Source organism: Culex pipiens, chromosome 1 (assembly GCF_016801865.2).
Source record: "Culex pipiens pallens isolate TS chromosome 1, TS_CPP_V2, whole genome shotgun sequence".
NCBI lineage: Eukaryota > Metazoa > Arthropoda > Insecta > Diptera > Culicidae > Culex > Culex pipiens.
The window spans coordinates 88290211-88311296 of record NC_068937.1 but is presented as its reverse complement, the minus strand read 5'-3'; positions in this window follow the sequence as shown (position 1 = coordinate 88311296).

Sequence of the window (21086 nt, the reverse complement as noted above, 5' to 3'; positions counted from 1 at the left end):
GTTTATTTTATGTTATTTTTTTTTTGCCCGATTTGATTGTCCATTTTACCTTACGGCACTTCAAAGCTCTGATTGATGTTTTGCGGCAGAGTTGGCCTTTTCAATTACTAAGCTGACTTTGGAGGCATATATCCTTGAATCACGAAAATCATTCATGACATTACTGCCCATAATTGAAAATTCGGCTATTATGCCAAATCAAGTATTCCGAGAAAAACGCGTTTTAGTGTTTGTCACAAAATCTCCGTCTAGGCAATCTCTTATAAGAGTGGCATATTAGCCGTTTGGTTTTTCGCATCGGCAGTCAAGTCTAAACAATATTTCAGTAAAAATCAAGTTCCAGAAGATGCGTTGGAATACAATGCAAAACATAAATTATTTTATTAAAAAGCTGTTTATTACCCAATAGGCTCCCAAATTCTTTTACAATCCTCTAACATATAACACCATTACATTTTATAACATTTTCAAATCTATCATGATGTAGAGTACAGTTTTCTGAACAAGTTAGTTTACTAAAGTATCAATTTTGTTTTGATATAACCATAAATATGCACAATTTCCTTAAAAAAATGTGACTTTCTTATAAAAAATTGGAATTAATTCCCATCCAAACAATGAACACCACCTACTGAGTTTTTTCTAATAAGGCCGTTGCAAATATTTTTCAAAGTTAATGTCGCCCCCCCTTCAAAATTGGTCTGAAAAACCAGGGGGCAAAAAATATTTTTCCAAAAAATTTCAAAATTTCCATGAAAATAGAAGTCTAATCAACTGAGAACAATCTTAAATGATTTTTTCTGCAATTTTTTTTATGAAATTCCAATGTACAGCTCTGCAAAAAAAAATATTTTTCGCAATTTTTTTTTGTCAATGCTTAGATATTTTGGAAACTAATGATGGCAGAACAACTGGACAGGTGTATAATGCATTTTAAAAGACCTTTTTTCATTAAAATGTTGAAACCATGGCTCGTAATTTCAATTTTCATACTTTTTTTAATGTTAGAGAGAATAATGGACTCGAGTGGACAGAATAGTGGTACCATTCACGGACACAGAGAACACAGCTCGAATTTGCGAGAGAATTATTCTTTCGAGGTTCATTTGCAAAAAAAAGTTCATCCGTAAAAAAACAAAAGTGTCGACTACGGAAATCGAACCAGAGACCTTTGACCGACTAATCTAATGACTTAACTGCCTCGGCCACCACAGATTGGTGATTAAGTAGTGGTCAGATGTCGATGTATGACACTTGTTGGAGATTTATTGTATCAATTAACGAATGAACACCTTTGTTATGATGGTGTGAGTTGGTAGCATTATTCTTTCGATTTTGGCTTTGAGCTCTCAATAAATTTTGAGGGAACGGTTCTCTCGAGTCTGAATTTTGGGTGTAAATTTCATCAAAATTTGATATAATTTTTTTGGATTTAAATTATGCATTAGGGCTTTTTTCCTCAAAGATATGATTGAACCAAAACCGTAGTATTCAAATTTTGTACACCCTGTCGCAGTTATCAATTTCAAATTCCGAACCGCATTGTTTTCTATTTCCAAGTATTTTGACAGCCGCCCTTTTGGGAATGAAATTTGCCAGAAACAGGGAACAAACCGTTTGGGCCAAACAATCCATTCATTTGTGTCTAGCCGCTGGGCTGCTGGTTATGACTTTCGTTTCATTCATATCCTATAGTGCTAGTTTGCTGAACAGAAGGCAGTTTGTTGTCATTCTCTTGGCGAAGGAAAAAAAAACTTGCGATGCTGTTTTGGGAAGGAAGAGGTTGACAAGATTCTTTACCTTAATTTGGCTTTTATTGTTATCTCGCCGGTATACCCTATCGAATTGGTGCAGCTTTGCTCGAACGTTGGTGCAGCTGGTGCCGTATAGTTTGCAGCAGTTTATGGCTGACTTCATCTGGTTTTTGGCATTGATCTTGATTAGACCATGTTATGTGGAATGTAATGCGAAGAGTTCCAGGAAATGTTAAAAAAAGAAAGCACATAGTTGTTGGGGGAAATCAGTATTTTTTTTTTTAAATGAAATACCAGCAAAACAAAGCATAATCAAAGCAAAACATAGCATAATATAAAATCATTAATAAGCAAAACTAGTTTGTTGTGAACAGAGAATTATAACAGATCGATGAGTCAACCAGAGTAAGAAAACAACGGATCAAGCACCGATTCGTTTAGCTATTGGGTGTTATACAATGTACGCTACTAAACCTTTTCATCTGAATTTTATAAACAGGCACGAGTGAGAAAGCTTTCAAAGATAAAAATCCCATTTTCCAAAAACGCTTCCCAATAAACCGAAGCAGCAGCTACCAGAGAGCCGTTTCTCGTTATCGTTGGCTCACATAAAGCGCGTTTAAAATCTCGCATTCCGCACTCTCGATTTCCTGCGCACACATCGGACCTCCATCCACTCCTCTGTCCCCTCTCCCCCAGGAGCTTCTAGCACCTCTTTGTTTAGCCAAAACGGTTTAAGGTTCACACAACTGGGAGAAGAAGCTCCCACCTTTTTCTCCCGGTGCCCATCATCAAACGGTTGATGCCGGTTGGTTCCGAAAGCTTACTCTTCTTCAAATCTTCTGCACGACGACGGATGATGATGCTAGCTGGCTGGCTGGCTGGCTGCTCTTCTCTTGCGGACGACTTATGTACGGAACGACACACATGATTTATACGAATGTGTGCGCTTATCCCGGTTCCTTCAACAAGATCACTCGCCCTGGCGTGGACCGGCGTGCAGTGGTGTCGGCCGTGCACGAAGATCCAATTGGGATAAATGAAATCTTTCTAGAGAGAAATGAGAGAAAAGAGAGGAAGTTCACAATAAAAAATAATATAAATTTGGAAGTTGTAATTTTGAAAGGTTGAATATTACCTCTTTAATGTTGTAATTTTAACCTCAATTCAGACCGAAAAAGTGACATAAAAGATGTACCCCTTCCCAGATGTAATATTACCATGATTTTTTTTTTGCTGTGTATCAAATTTCCTCTCAAAAGTAATTTTCACTTGTTTTGCATGGAAATTTAAATCTACGGGTGCATAATTTAAAATTCTTAGATAACGATTTTAGAAAATGTTTAGTAAGATTTGGTAAACCCTCAATTTTTTTTACAATTTTCATTCTATGCTATATCAGCACAGCAAATCTTGTGACACGTCCTATCTTTTGGCAGCAGACATTTCACAAGAAAGCACACAAGCGACGATTAGTCAAACTATTATCCTAAAAAATAAAATTTTGCTGAAGCCCTGGCGTGTTTGTCGTGATGAAAAGATTTTATAACACATGTACTTTTCCTCCTTTTTCCTCTGCTAACATAAGGAGCCCGATGGAATTGCATGCTGTTACCCCATAACAATGAAGTTTTCCGGTTTTTGGAGCTCTTTATAAACCTTTGAAGATAAAAGGTACGTCTTCACCAAAAACATATGACAATGATTGACAAATTAAGGATTAAGATTCGATTCGAGTTAGAATTTAATCTAATATTTTATCAAAATTGCTACAAATACAAGCCATAATTATTTTTTCGTAAGGCATTTCTTCACAACTAACAACCTATTTTTTTACAAAAATGACACCTCTGGCTTAGCCGTTGATGGCTCCAACGTTTACAGCCAGTGGTCTCCAAACTCCTGCCTGTTTTAAAAATTATCAAGGGATCTGGTCCACTTGAAGAGTTCTGTTTTTTTAGATATGTGTTAACTCTCCAACGCCCATGGTCCAGAACACCACTCATTTTTAACTTAAAAAAAAATCTCGACGACATGGGAATTTGTCTACCTGATACAATCTGCATTGTTTTATGTAGAGTGTTATCTGTCAGCCATTAAAATTTCATCCAATTTGGTCAATTCAGAGTCTAGTAAATAATACTGTAAAAGTTGAAAGTTTCGTTTTGCTCTGGGCGACATTTAAAAAAAAAACTTAATTTTTTTCTCACGCTGAATAAAATAAATTTCATGGAAAGAATAGAATAAAGCACAGACTGTGTCTGTGATATAAGTATTTAGTTCCTTTTTCTACAAAAAAAACATACAAAAAAGGATAATATAGCCAGTGAGGTTCACTCGGCTCAGGACCACTGGTCTACGGTCTCATGATCATCATCATCAGAGCGACCGTCGTCACCGTAGTGCGTCTCCTCCAACTTCTTACTTCCTCTTCAAAATCGCTGCTGATGCTAACAAGCCGGTCACCGAAGCTCAACGGCAGCGCAGCATCCACCCAACACCAAACGAGCAAAGACGACGACGACGACGACGACGAAGATCCCAAGATCCCAAGAGGCCGCAGAGAAGCAGCCGGAAAGGATGATCATCGCCTTCTCGGCCGCCACCACCGTCACATAACTCGCCGAGGCCGGTTCCGAGCGCGTGCCTGTATGTGTGTGGTCCCGTCAGTTAAAATATTTTAAATTGAATATTAGTGTTGTGTGAAGTGAAGAATGAGAATCGAGAAAATAATAATAAAAAAGGCACAACATAAAATAAAACCAAAAAGAAAACACGCTAAATGATACACCGCTCGGTCGTTCGTTCGCCGTAAGTTGCTGGGTTGTCTCGATATCTTCACACTATACCGAAGCTTGCTGGCCGCAGCGGGCCTTTACGTTGGCTTTTAGGGTGGTTCATGGCCTCACGATTATTCAGAAGTTTAAAGATTCGATTTTTGCTTTGCTTTAAACATGTTGATGGCTGTTTTCAAAAAAATGTGAGATATAGCTGTAACTATCCAATACCTTAAAAAAAATGTTTTTTTTATGAATATGAATTTTTTTTTCAGATCTCCAAAAATCACTTTTCCAACTTTCTCTACTTCTATCCCCTTTCTTTTGTTTTTTTTTTAATTTGTCTTAGGCCGTTGCAAATATTTTGAAGTTTATGTCCCTCGAATCTGACCAAAGTCGAGGGGGGGGGGGGGCAAAAAAATAAAAAAGAAGTGGAATTGAAATTACAGGCAACGGTTTCAACATTTGAATGAAAAAAGTGCATTACACATCTGTTGTTTTGCAATCATAAGTTTCCAAAATTTCTAAGTAATGACGAAAATTTTATTTTTGCGAGAAAAAAAGTTTTTTCGGTGATGTACATTGGAATTCCATAATAGTTCAAAATATGTTTAAACGAGCCCAAACATGCTAAATATGATTATCAATGCAGAGTAGAACATTTTAGATTGTGTTCAGTTGATTAGACTTCTACTTCCATTGAAATTTTCAAGTTTTTTGAAAAAAATATTTTTTTGCCCCCTGATTTTTTGGGGCGACATAAACTTTAAAAAATATTTGCAACGGCTTACTTTTGATAGTGCAATAATTGTTCCAAAATGGGTTATGAAGTAACACACAGCTTAAAGGAACTCGAAAACTCTGTTATGTACTGCGAAAGAACTTTTTGTGTCTTGATTATTCACAAAACCGAATTGAAAAAAATAATATTATAAGGTAACATACAATCAAATACTTTTTCGAATGCTTTTTTAGTAAGGATTAATAAAAATGACTTTTAAGTTCATTCAGGGGCTTGTTCCTTTGAGTGTACTGAGGGCTGATTTCAAATGTGAGTTTGATTGGGCAAAACTGCGAACACAAACTTTGCTTTTTGAATTGGCTATAATGTCATCTTTTGAAAATATGGGTTATTTATAAAACTCATAACATCTAGTCTAGTTTTAAAGACTATATAAAAATAGAAATTGAATAAAAATTCACACCATCAAAATGCACTTGATATCACAACCACATGCAACATGTTTGTTTGGTTTCAATAGACTGGCACAATTCTAGCAAAACAATGTAATAAGGCCATTGTCGAAGTGTAAACAAAGATTCTATTCTATTCGTTCCTAATGTAAACATCAACTGACGTGGGCAGGATAGACTCCTTGTTTACACTTTGACATTGGCCCATTTACATTGTTTTGGTCGAATTGCTGGCTCCACAACCACATCCATTTGAACACTATCATTTCGAGCAGACGTGCATTGGCACTCATTGGAACTTCACCACATTTTTAGATCATTGCCTACACCCAAAACTGAGCAGCTATCGTCCGAGAGAATAATGACATAGAGTCGAGAGAATCGTTGTACCATTTATGGACACAGAGAATAAATAGTGGATTGCCGAGGATTGACGAGAGAGTTATGCCTTCTAGTTCATTTACAAAGCTAAGTTCAGCCGTCAAAACAAAAAAAAAATGTCCTTTGACGGTAACCACAACTTGGTGACTCAAGAGTGGTCAGAAGTCGATGTATGACTTTTAATGGACATTTATTGTTTCAATTACGAAATGAACACATTTGTTTTGATGGTGTTAGTTGGTAGCATTATTCTTTCGAATTTATAATTAAGCTCTCAATCAGTGTTGCAAATGAGTGATAAAAAATCTATCAATAGATTATCTCTGCACCAAAAATATCCGAGAGTATAGCGGCCGTCACTATAGCTTGTGAGATCTCTTCTTGTGTCTCGTGATTCCCAGCGATGTCATTCTCTCTCTCTATCACTCCTCCTCTTTTCCTCGACTATGCGCTCTCACCACTGAGTCTCTCAATCTCTCCGAAAACTGCAATGAGAGAATGCGAGATGGCGATTAGGAGCCGACCACGCATGACGTCCCGTTAAACTGCGTTTGCAAAATTGATTTTGTGGCGGCTTTTGTGGTTAAACGCTGTTGCGGCAGCATGATCGTGGAAGCGGGAATGAGAGAAAACAGGAAAATGTCAATCGCGAGTGGGTAAAAACGAAAACGTGTTCGGCTATGTTCGGCGCTGAGAGTTTCAATGAAGAGAGAAGAGCAGTTGTATTTGAGGCATGAATATTCAGGCGGGATAATTGTAGTTGCTGAGAGCTGATATTTTGATATTTTAACAACCCTGCTCTCAATAAATGTTGGTGGAACTATTCTCTCGACCCTGTATTTTGGGTGTAGAGCTCCTAGGGAATTCATTAATAGAAATCATTGCAACATTGCAGATATAATTAAGGAGGGTTATAATTATCAAACGTGGTCACTTGAGTAAAAAAACAAATTTGTCTTTATAGCTGTCGGCCGCTATTGCTAGTACCAGCCACTAATGTTTTCTTTTTAACTACAAGGACTTTGCCGCCCTGAGCTCGTAAGTGTTTGAGTACGGCACGGATACTCATATGATGGATTTATATGGATTGTGTGTCCAGTGCGCGGTCCGATTGATCCACACGGGCGGGACGTCACTTGAGAGCTTTTTTCAAAATCAATTTCAAACATTTTATGTAAGTAAATGAAGTGTCGTTGACCACATAAAAATTACCTCTACCTCAAAAATTAACTGTAGCCCCTCACACACAAAGAAAAAATACTCTAAATTTAAAAAGATCGTTCGTTGGATTGAAAGTTTGCGTTGGTGAATATTCGTAGAAAGTTCAAACTTTTTAATTTAAAAGTTGAAAAGTTTTTGATACTACCATGCATTTATGGAACAAAAACGTTGTATCGGTAAAAGTGTTTTACTTTTAATTGGAAAAGAAACCTTTTATGGCAAGAATAAACTACATTTAATACTACAGTGATAATTTTTGATTTTTATATTTATTTTGAATAGTTTAAAACAGCATGCTAAAAAAACACATTTTTTTTATTGTTTTTAACGCTTCTGCTCAATGCTGGCCAACATCACAATCCAAGCTGTACCGAGTCTTACGGTTCGCCACCGGTCACTTCCGAAGACCCCAGTCTGGACGGTTCCGGATGGAATTTTCGACGCGCGACAGCAGTGTAGAAAACAGGATGGTCACGTTGCCGGCCTTCATCAAGACAGTCTTGGAGGAGTTGGCCGTTATTCGGGAAGGGTGATCGACGTCCCGACTGGGAAGTGAAGTGTCTGAACGGGGAGTTCCCAATCTTGGAAGCGCATTCGACACATGGGGTGATGATGCCTTCATCCTCCTTCGAGAATTACAGATTTTCCGGCTCGCTGTCCAGGATCATTCGGCTGGAGCTGCACCATGGCGAGGTGAGCGTTTATGGGCGGAAAGTTGCTAAAAGAGATGAAAGTAAGTGAAGTTTGCTAATCACTGCACACATTCTCAATACTCACCGGTGTTGTAAAACGCCGGCACCGAGTGCAACATCTGCGCTGACCACCTCCGATTATGCCACTTCTCGTCGTCCTCGTCGGATCTCATCTCTCGTCCACCGAATACAACCAGTGCGAATCCACATTCCTACCTCCCATCCTACAAAAACAAACAAAATCAATCACAAACCCCACAAAACACCCAAGCTTCCTTCTTACCCATTCCGGTCTTGGAACAGCTGTAGTTCCTGCAGGAAGCTTGCCTTGTCCTTTTCGAGCACTCGACCTTGTCCCGCACCCGCACCACCCTCCTTCGAAGGCGTTCCGCTGCTGCTATTTGGCTCACGAAGGTTTCGCCGTCCGAGTCCTAGCTGCTGCCGCGGTCGGCTTTGCTTTGTGTCCTAGTCCAGGGGGATGCTAAAGACCGCCATCTTGGGTGATTGAGATTGATAACGGGGCAAAATGCGCACAGTGAAAACAATTTTTTTTTAATAATTCAATTTTTGTTATTAGAATTACTGTAGTAAAAGTCAAATAACACAGTAGTTAAGTTAAACGTTTCATGTGATAAAAGTACAACTTTAAATGAGGTCATCGGCCCGATGTGTGCTTAATAATCCCAACTTTAGTAGTTTATTTTGCAAATAAATTGATAAAAAACACCTCACAAACATACACTAACTTTTAAACGTACATTGCGGTAAAATTTTACATAAAAACAATAATTACTTTATTTCCATTTTATGCCTGCAGTTTTTGTACTTTTTTTTACAGTGCGCAGTTGCTTTGTTTTGGTTCCGTAACGAACAGCTGTTCTTTTGTGCTGGAGCCGAAGTTGACATTTCCCTTTTGTTCTGGTGCCGAAGTTGACAGCTTGTGTTGGCTACGGGCGAGCTGCCTGTAGTGAAATATAGATGTCACCCCCCTGGGCTGGTCCTAGACTCACCAGCACCTACCAGCACCACCGGACCACCAAAGTCTTTGTTTACATTTGGGACTTAGCCATACACGGTTACACGAGAACGGCAAAATGAAAGAAATTATACAGACGTATTAAAAATTAAGACTTTTAAATCAGTTAGTAAGGAGATTTGCAAAAACTGTAGCAGTAAAAGTTTTCATTTTTAAAATAAGAAAAAAACTTTCCCTCCAGCAAATTTTGGCAACTTTTTAATTCGAAAGTAAAATACTTTTGTCATTACAGTAATATTTTTTTGTGTGCATGGTTGATCTTCACAAAAAAAATCCTAGTTTTGAGTTTGAGCAGACAATACAAACACTTTGCATTGTTTAGAGAATACAGCGGGAAGATGTACCTGGGATGATGCTGTTGATTCTGTTAAAACATTAAATTTGAGCCATCCTAATGTCCATCCACCCTCTCCGCATCATCACCGTCTGGACACACACCGCCGCCGAGGTCGCTGTTTTAATACATTGCTTCTGCTCCTGCTGCTGGGTCTGTTGCTCCGGTTCGACCAAACACGGTCCGTCAGAGATCTGGTGGTGGCAACATGAGCAGGTACCTACTAACCGACTGCACACGGTGGGTTTAATTGCTAACTTGATTCAATTTTTGAATAAAATTCTCATGTAATTGAAATTCTCACTTGTAATCGCTCCTAGTTCTTTCCAATTCGCCAATTCAGACTGTTTTAACAGCTTATTTTGCAAAACTTTCTAGAAATACTTGCAAACTTACTTCCCATTAAGCTAATGAAAACGGGATTTCAGATAAAAAAAAACGTTACTTAATCCACCTGGATTGGATTTGGATGATGCCTTCCTTACATCCATATAGTGAACATATTCAGTCAGAATTGCATCATTCCCCTTAACACATTTAAAAAATGAAGCTTCTTTCTTACTCGTTTCTTTCGATAAGGTTTTCAGATCTTGAATCTTTCTGACTCATCGGCAAGGTCTTTTGATAACCTATCCAACGATAGCTAGCACGATGGATCAGGACAACGTTTTCATTAAAATATCTGAGATCCGGCCTCTAAAAAGTGTAAAAATAACACTCAATGTCTTGGACTCGTTAGAAAGGTCTTTCAAATACCTTTCTAAAAATATGTGTATAACATGACGAGGTTTCTTACAAAAAACACCAATCTACAATCTAGTTTAAATGTTTTTTTTTACCATAGCGCTTGAAGTACATAACTAAACATCATGATTTATAGATAGTGACTTTCAAGACTCCGAGACGGATCAAATCAGACCAAAACGGTAAAACCTGTTTAGCCAGTCCGGAGATAATCGAGTGACATTTTTTTTTCAATTAACGCACACTCATACATTTGCTGACCGAGCCACGTAGCCCAGTGGTAACGCTTCCGCCTCGTAAGCGGTAGATCGGGGTTCAAATCCCAGTTCGGACCAACACAACTGGTGATCTTTTCCCTTCTGGATTCGATTGCTTAGTAAAGGGAAGGTAGTGTATCGTCACAAACTGGACCTTATCACGACACCTTAGGGAGGCGACCTATGGAATGTTAACATTAACCTTAACATGTTAACATTAAGTTGAGAATGAAACTGCCACTGAATCCGCTTTGTAAATGCCGGCCCCGATACTCTTCACGGGTGTTCCCCTCAGGAACTGGGAAAGATTTACTTTACTTTTTCATACATTTGCTCAGAACATGATTCTGAGTCGATAGGTGTACGGGAAAGTGGGTCTAGGACGTCAATTTGAGAAGTTCATATTTTGAGTGATTTTAGAGCCTTTCTTCAGTAAGGTGAGGAAGGTAAAAAACATAAAGAAGCTGCAAACCAACGTCGCCACCCAAATGCCAACATTAGGTACAGGTGGAATAACATTGATTCTCGAGATGAAGAATTCTGGAGTTTATTTTTGAAAAGGTCCAATAAACCAAATTTCCAATTTTTGCTTTTTGTGTGTATTTGAAACCGCCTTGAGTCAGGGGTATTAAAAAACACCCAAAAAGCAAAAATTTAAAATTTGGTTTATTGGACCTTTTAAAAAAAACACCAGAATTCTTCAAATCGCGTTTATTTTTTATTTTTTGGTTCATATAAACATCCAAGCGAAACATTATGTTCTATTTTGGATTTTCTACGATTTTTTTTGTAATTGATCATTTAAACCATAAGCTACCGAAAGAAATGAAAAAGTGAATTTATGATAAAAATGAATAATTTTTGAAATCTGCTTGACCTACCGTGTCGGGTTGGTGTTATGTTTGGGCCGTGTTTCACAAACAACAATACATGTGCAAGTGACTTCGCTTTCTTCACAACATGCTGGAGATGAACCCGCCAAACTTGACTGGACCTGACTTGGTTTAACTTGCTATCGGGCAGCAAAAGTCTGGGCTGTGTGCACCCAAAGCTGAGTTGAGCCGCCGAGACTCATTCAATCCACCCGTGAGAGACTCAGATTTCGGGATGCGGTGGAGTCTGCCAGGGTAGGGAGGGGAGAACATTTTGGAGAACACGGTTGCAGTGGGAACGCGAACGCGATGGGATAAGATGAGAGTGGCCTTTCGTCTCTCGAGAGGTAACAAGTTCTCCAACGAGATTGGGAAATATGCCCTGATAGAAAGCGCTCGAATGACCCAAAAGTGTTTTGGCGTTTTGTGTTTTCGCACTCACCTGGGGTGTTTTATTTATGAACTCTGGAATGAGTATCGATGTCCAAATGAGAATGCAGCTTTGTAAGATAAATTGTGACGATGGGAGTTCTGACCCGTATACAGAAGAAATCCGAAAGATTTGCATGATTTTGTTGGTGGCGTTTAAGTCATTTAATTAAATTTTCGTTATACTTTGAGTTTATCGGTTTATACAGCAGGCTGAATCTTTCAAATAAGAAACTTGGCGCCACGAAAATTAATGGCAAATGGCATCCACATTATACCGAAATCATAAACCGGTTTAGTGATATGTTACATTCTTAATAATCTTAGAATTATATTTAAGACGTGAGCTCTTTGCTCCTGAGCAAATCAAGTTATTATTTGATCTTTGAGTGTATTCAGCTGTGTTCTTAAAATGTCTTAGTACTTTACTTTACCCATAGGCGCACTATTGATCTTGTAAGGTCCGGAACATTCCCGTTTTGCACAATCACTCACTCAATCACGCACGCATCCGTCTTCTGCCGCTGCTCGTTGCATTCTCCCCGCACAAAGGGAGAGCCGCCCTTCAAGTGGGGCCGCGCAGCTTCTTTGTACTTCGTTTTGTGTCGTCCTTCGTATGCTTGACAATGTGGGGTAACTTGTGTTAATTAGAAACATCAAATTGTCTGCTAGCCGTGTTCGGACCCGACATCCCACCTTGCTTTTAAAACCAAAAAATATTTTAATCGCCCTTCAGTCGCGTTTGTCTATTTTGCAGAGGTATGTGCAAAAACAATAACATCAGATTATCGCTTAATTCTTCAAATAAATTCATCAGAAATGTATTACTCTTTAAACTTGCTTACTGGCTGTGATAATATCACATGATCACAACATGATAAAAATTACATGTAACTCTCGCCAGTAACAGATTGTTATTCACATATTGGTTTGCATCGACTTTTGTAGATATTACGACTCTCAGGATTAATTATCATTCTGCTGCGATTGTGTCCCGCACTCAATTGTTGGCATGTCCGATCAACATGCTTCATTTCATATCTAAATCAGGCTTATATCCACTTTTGGAAAAATCGAGATTTTATTTTCTCCAGGTGGTAGAAGATGTTCCAACGCATCTTCTGAAACTTGAACTTCTCTAAAATATTGTAAATACTAATAATCAACCGGCGAAGATTCGGTAACGAACACAACAAAGCGTTTTTTTTTTTTTGCAGAATACTTGATTTGGCATAATAACTGAATCCTCAACTATGGGCAGAATAAGTTACGTGGTTCCAGAAGTCTGAAATAAACAATAAACGCAGCCAACCAACAGTTCAGAACAAACCACCGCACTTTTCGCAGTAGCTAGACTGACGCTCTCTAGAATCGCAAAATTTTATAATTATCTAGCCAGGCATAATACTATCCTCCACGTCTAACACATTTTTTTACGCTAACAGCGAAACAAACTTCTATCACTTGAGTAACTTTTGGTGTAATACAAAAACTCAACAAAACATTCAATTGTATATACTTAAGAAATAAAAATAAGAAAATGTCCAAGCATGTACCAAAACAGCTCAGTACAAAAAACACTAAAGCAAAACCTCCTACTCGGTTTATGTCTACACCACAAACAGTTGGTATAGTTCGAAAATTGTTTTTCAAATTCTCTCTTTCAACCATATAAATCGGTCCCCAAAACTTCTTATTTTTTTCTGACTTATAGTCTTCGCATTTCTTTCATTATAATTAACAAAAAACTATAATGGCAACGGAAAATTGCGCAAGACATTGAAATCGTTACGCTGCTTTTCCGTTTTTTTTTATAGTAAGCAAAAACTAGATTTGATCTACCTAGAGATAATTCCTAACTTAAAATGAATTCCCTCTGACTTTTATTGTACATGTATATTCTAAATAGAATAACATTTGAGCAGAACCTAATTATTTAAGATTTAAAATGTTTATATCTAATTACAGTTCTGACCAGTGTTTTGTTTTCACAGTGTCAAATACTTCTCTCAACATTCCTTCAGCTCGTTTATACCAAAGAGACATACCTTCTCTATCTGTCTTATACTACATGACGTTTAAATACGGCTTAAATCTTCGCTAGTATTCACACCTTTTAATCTCTTTTCATGAAAATACAATTGTTTGTCGTCTGCCAACGGCATAGCTATTTTTCCAAATATACCCAAAAAAACAAACAGCTTTTTGGATATAAAGACTCTAGTAATCGAACGGTTCACAAACATCAATCTGGTGCAGCTACTACAAAATCATAGCACTCACGCATCACCTTTTCATTAAAACTTCAGAACTGTACCAGTAAATTCAGATATCGGATATTGGACGACTCAACTTTGTTTTTTTTTATAGAACTTAATATTTTACATTATGGAAGTAATCTGTGAAATTTATTTTATAGGTATCTTTTTTGACTTATAGATTCCAACTCGTTATTATTTTACATTACAGAACCTGGCTAATACCTTTAGTTTTGTAAAACTTGCAGAAACTTCAAAACATACTTTTAAGTCAAACCTATTGAAAATGAACATGGTAAACTAATTTCCTAATGTTTAAAAAACATATAAACATTAACATCCTAACGAAGTCCTTCAGCATTTTCATCTTTGTTTTATTTCTTGCACATTGTCCAAATTGTAATTGCATCCCACAAGCACATAAACCATCATTATGTTTATCATTTAAATATTTTCCTCGCGGTTCAAACATCAAATATTCCCCTTTTCTTTCTTTTCTCACGTTTTGGTTAGTGTATCCACTTTTGTTAAAAATCATCTTCAGTTACATTTGTACGGTAACTATAATTATTTTCTTTACGAAACAAAGATGACGTTATGCTGTCGGTCATTTTTGCTTGTACCAACCACTAGTCCTTCCTGTCCGGCACGGTGACATCAGGAGTGTAAATCTTGTGCGCGTTATGATTGATCCACACGAGCAAACAATTAAAACAAGTTGCCCGAAGTTATCTGATATAAAATAATACCTAGTTTGATCCTTCAAGTTCGCAAACTGGAAGTTTATATCCTCCTTCATCCTTCAAGCTGAAAGACCTTCCAATTCCCAAACTGGAAGGTTTCTATTCCATCAGCCCCCTGGCTTGAAGTCCTCCCAGTTCCCAAACTGGAAGTTCACTTCATCTCTCAGCCCCCAGGCTGGCATCCTTCCAGTTCCCAAACTGGAGGTCCTCTTCCCTCAGCCCCCAGGCTGGCACTCCTTCCAGTTCTCAAACTGGAAGTGCCTCCAGTTCCCAAACTGGAGGTCCTCATCCCCCAGCCCCCAGGCTGGCACTCCTTCCAGTTCCCAAACTGGAAGTCCTTCCAGTTCCCAAACTGGACGTTCTATTTTCCTTCAGCCCCCAGGCTGGCACTCCTTCCAGTTCCCAAACTGGAGGTCCTCTTTTCTACTTAGCCCTCAACCTTTCGCTCATAAAAAACACCTTCGCAAATCAATACATTAGCTCACATCCTAAAAACTCCACAGTTTCACTATTTCCACGATTATGCTGCATATCACATAGTCAATCTCCCAATGCCCATTTTATTAAAAACACTGCTCAGATTTCACAAGGCTAAAGTCAAGTTCATTCATCCCATTTCAAATTTAATAATATTCTTTTTGATTTTACTTAACTCGGTTACTAATGAGATTACACAAAATCAAACAATTAATTAGCAATTCCATCTCTAACTCAGATTAACACAACAAACTTTCATGTAGAACAAAACAAATAACTTATATATACATTTTTAAACCCAATAAAGACCGCATAAAAGTTCTAGTCGCAATGAATGTTGTGCCAAATAGACAGATTTTCTTTTATTCATTTATTAATTTCTTTATTTATTTACCGATTTTTTTTTTAAATTATTTATGTTATTTATTTTTTTTTCAACGGGGAAACAATATAAGCCACCCCCGCAGCCTAGTTTATTGTGCAATGTGAAAACCTCATTATCTTGCTAAAAATTATAAGCTGGTAAAATGACTAACATTAATCACTTGAAAAAAAATGGACGCCAAAAATCACGATCATTCCTGCAAAACAACCACGCGGGCCACGCTGCCTGCACATAATTGATGCAGCAAAAGCAATTAACAATTATTATTGGACAAAATCCTTTTTTTTTATTTGCACTCATAAATACTTAAATGCGCTCACCTTGTGTTTATTATATTTTTTTTTAGTTTTCCTCTGTGCATAAAGGGTTTCTTTCGCCTTCAAAACCTTTTTTTTTACTCCTCGTCGCCATTTGTAAGGTCCGGAACATTCCCGTTTTGCACAATCACTCACTCAATCACGCACGCATCCGTCTTCTGCCGCTGCTCGTTGCATTCTCCCCGCACAAAGGGAGAGCCGCCCTTCAAGTGGGGCCGCGCAGCTTCTTTGTACTTCGTTTTGTGTCGTCCTTCGTATGCTTGACAATGTGGGGTAACTTGTGTTAATTAGAAACATCAAATTGTCTGCTAGCCGTGTTCGGACCCGACAGATCTAGGCCCTGTTAGTTTGAAGTAGAATCGCTACATAAGTTTGGTTCTGCACTTCAGGCTGAGTAAAATTTTAGGTAAACAAGCTTTTCGCGGCAAACTTCGTCCTGCCCTTTTTTGGTTTCTTGACGTTTTTAGCTTTTTTGCTTATTCAGCCTCCTGTGATCAAAAGTTAATTTTAAGTAACTTTTTTCATACAATTTGCAGATGTTCCGGAATCGGTCCCAGAGTGGCCAAATTGGCAATTTTTTAGCATATAAACCTTTCTTGGGTTTACACGAACCTAACGCAACAAAAAGCACCTCGATCCGATGTTCCGTGTTCATCTGATTCGCGTTCGAACAAAACCATCGAAATTTTATATATATATATATATAGATTAGGATGTAACAAAAATGACTTTTTGGCGGGTATTCAGGGGTTTGTTCCGGTGGGCATACTGAGCCCAAATCCCAAATATGAGCTCGATTGGACGTAACAGGAGCTGGCGCTCCGCCCTTCAATTTTAAATGGGATTTACTTTTTTTACGGGTTAAATCCCATTTAAAATTGAAGGGCGGAGCGCCAGCTCCTGTTACGTCCAATCGAGCTCATATTTGGGATTTGGGCTCAGTATGCCCACCGGAACAAACCCCTGAATGCCCGCCAAAAAGTCATTTTTGTTACACTCTAATATAGATAGAAGATAGATTTCAACTATTGTTTCCAACAATTGAGCTTTTCTAGTACATCACTTTTCTAGAAGGTTCCCGAATGCATCTTGCTACCATCATCGCTAACCATCAACAGATAATCATTATTCAACCGATTCATGTTCACAAATTTACGAGAATCATACGCTCGTCGCTGTCGGAACTGTCGCTCGAAATGCCAGAAAATTTGTTTCTCACGTCATCCTACACCAAACACAAAACGGCATCCCGCAGGTTGCCACGAACGAAGTTTGTTGTCGTCCAGCTAGCAGCCTCTCCTGCGTGGTCAATGGCCATGCTGTCGCCGACACGCTGCCGTGGCCAATACCTGACCCGATCTGTATGTGTGTGTGTGTGTGTGTGTGTGTGTGTGTGTGTGACACTGTTCGACAGGCAGACAATTTGAATAAAATAATCGTAAATGTTATAGGTTTTATTAGTAATCGTTTAGCTAAATCGAGAGCTTCTAAATGGGCTGTTGTCGCGGGACATCAACTCAACACATCACAACTTCGGGACCTCTTCAGGGGGATGGGAGAGGAAGAGCCAACGCCTTTGGCCGCCGGTTCTTTGCTGCTTACCGCCACCGCTGTTCCGTTCCGTTCCCCAAAGGCGCAGCAGTTAGTCGGGCGCAGAAGCAGTAACACATTTTTATCTCGCACCGAGTGAAGAGCCTCGGATAAGCTGAAATTTATAACGATCTCTTGAACTCTCGGTTCCTTCTTCCTATACAGTCTCCTTGATGGTGGGACAAAACGACACAAAAACACATGACTCTGCCCGTGGTACTAAAAAGGTGAAAACCATCATCACATCGTCGTTTTTTGGGTTTTTCTGTTGTTTACGCCGGATTTCCTATTATTTGATATGCTGCTTTGACAAATTTTTAATTCGAGGAACTTCGAAAGAGTTTGGTCCTTAGTAATAAATGACTGAAACCCGTAAATCAAAACTTCCAAAGAAATGAATAAAGGTAAATTATCAAAGTAAAAATGACGCGACTACACAACAAATTTATGCATCTCTTCAAACAACATCTCTTAAACTTAGCAAACAATCCTGTTTAAAAGTTTGTTGCACTTCTGCGGTTGTTGGATAAATACGTAAATCTGTAAATCAACACTGCTGATTTGGCACATTGCTTGCAAATATTAGCCAGACTTTTCTGAACAGTTCGGAGAAAAAATCATTAATTTGTATACTTTTAACATGAAGACACTTGCGTCAAACATCTGAATTATTTCTCAGTAAATCCAGTGACGTAACTTTTGTGTCGTGAAAGGTATTTTTTTTCTATAAACTTAGTGCTGTAGATTTATAGAAATTGACTAGCGGTATTTTACGCCGAAATGGTTAGATTGGTTTCTTTTTCTTTAGTGGTAAGGGAGATTCAAGTTATTCCGAGAAATCCAAGTTATTTGAAATTTGTTTGAAGCTGAAGCAAAAAATAATGATGGAACGCCCAACGCATGTCCAACTTACACGGACGCCTAATCCTGATCGCAAAAATCACAAATTTCTGCAAAATTTTAGGAAAATCTAGACCACTGATTCCCAAAACTATTTTTGCCCAGAACCCACATCCATACAACAATTGAGGGGCCCAGTGGGGCCCACGGCCATTCTAGGAACTCGACATGACCCACTAGTGGGGCCCAGTACTCACTTTGGGAAACACTGATCTAGACATTCTTACAAATCACTGGAAAAAAGAATCTTCCCGATTGGTTGAGTTATGCCCGAGAACCAGAGGGTTGTATTTACCGTTCCATCTTTTTTGAGGGCTTGGAAATTGGAATGTTAAGAGTTATGCTGAAATTTATAAAAAAAAACTGCTTCGTTCTGAATCACCATAACTAAGTAGTCTTAGTCTTATTTTCTCTAGAATTAATGATATTTTGATTTGAAATTTCATGTTTCAAGTACAGACAGTATTTTATGGCTCTCGTTGAATGAAAATAAAAAAAAAACGTTACTTAATCCACCTTTAGGTGGTTGGGGCCTTCCTCACATCCATTAAGTGAGTACACTACATAGCCTTAAAAAGTGTATAAATAACACTTGATCAAAATATCTGAGAAAAAAGTTACTTAAAACACTAAAGTACTTATAACTATTGAAAGGGTTGTCAGATTTTCATTCTTTCGGACTTTTTTGGAAAAGTAGGTCGCATGGTAGATCCGGACAACGTTTTCATTAAAATATGTAGCCGGGAACCGTGGTGTAGGGGAAAGCGTGATTGCCTCTCACCCAGTCGGCCTGGGTTCGATCCCAGACGGTCTCGGTGGCATTTTTCGAGACGAGATTTGTCTGATCAGGCCTTCCGTCGGACGGAAAGTAAATGTTGGCCCCGGACTAACCTAAAGGTTAGGTCGTTAGCTCAGTCCAGGTGTAGAAGTCGTCCGGTGCACGGACTTATAGACATACACACGCACAGACATTTGTTCAGAATTTGATTCTGAGGCGATAGGTATGTATTAGCCCGGGTCAAAAAACATTAAAAATGCTCAAATCCAAAATTATATGAGAATGCCCGAAAGAGTACTTAAAATGGGGGCTCCAGCCCAAATTTCAGCCCATTGGTTGAAAACTGGCTTGCCCTGAGCAGGAACAAGTTTAAATGAAAATTAACCCGTAAAACTTGTGCATTTAGGTAAATTGCTCTATACAAGTCAGCCGCTAATAAATGACGATTTTTGCATACCATGGGGTTCAAGGGGAAGGTCTGGAGAACAATTCCTCTGAAGGGTGCAAGATGATCCGAGACCTCTGGTTTTGCCTAGAAGCAGATTCATTCCGGCGTCACCGAAATTTCTATGCTCCCAGGAAAATATATGGGGAAAAATCAAAGCACACTAAGAAGGCTGCCTCGATCAGAGCCACCACGTGGCAGGACGATTTCTCCAAATTTGGCTTTTCAAGTGGTTTTGTCAATGTTATAACATTTTATTTAGTCAGATATATGTGCAAAAACACTTTATAAACGTCAAATATCATTTTGAACCTAAATTTACAGATTCTCCTTCGTCACGTGGTGGCTGAGTGACATGTGGCGTCCTCTAATCGAGGCAGCCTTCTTAGTGTGCTTTGATTTTTCCCCATACATTTTGCTGGGAGCATAGAAATTTCGGTGACGCCGGAATGAATCTGCTTCTAGGCAAGACAAGAGGTCTCGGATCATCTTGCACTTGCACCCTTCAGAGGAATTGTTCCCCAGACCATCCTCTTGAACCCCATGGTATGCAAAAATCGTCATTTTTTAGCGGCTGACTTGTACAGAGCGATTTACCTAAATGCTCAAGTTTCACGGGTTAATTTCCATTTAACCCGTGTTCCTGCTCAAGGCAAGCCAGTTTTCAACCAATTGGGCTGGAACCCTCATTTTAAGTACTCTTTCGGGCAATCTCATATTATTTTGGATTTGAGCATTTTTATTTTTTTTGACCCGGGCTAGTATATATTGTGTATAAACATCGCTAATGGAGTTGTTCAAATTTGAAATTTCAAATTGCAGGGAAGAATTGTATGGGTATGTTTACAGAGCCGACATTAGCTAAATCTCTGGCATTCACTTAAAGCTGGAGTCGGAGTCAGAGTTTAGTTAGAGTCTCTAAAATATCAGAAACCTGGATTGGAGTCACAGTCGCTTTAAAAGCTACCCGATAATCATAATTTTTGATCAATTTACCTTAACTCTATTCTTGCTTGGCACCGTCATGAGGAGGCAGCATAGATGAAAGAAAATATGCCAAAGCTTTTGCATACATGAGAAAATTTGATGTAAACCATTCGTTCACCCCTCGTAAATATAAGCTTTACATTTAACGCCTTCAAGTAGGCAAACTGCCGAACACTTCGATTCTTTAAAAAAATCCGGCAGATAGAGATACCGAATATGGGGAGAATATTTTCGCTTTCCGACAGGCCTCACGATTTCCCTAAGCCAGCATCAGCGCCATGGCGGTTACTAAGGGAACTATCGTACACGTTTAAGAAAAGTGACTCGAATTTTAAGTGGGGTTTACCCAAAACTAACAATTAATTGTAGAATTTTGTATGAAATTAATAATAATTTGTATTGATATGAAAACAAATGTTCTATTCTCCAATCCAATACGCCATAATGAGAGTTTTTGTGTGTTTGCGTACATCGTCGCAGAAGCATACCCCGACAACATTCGATGCATTAAAACA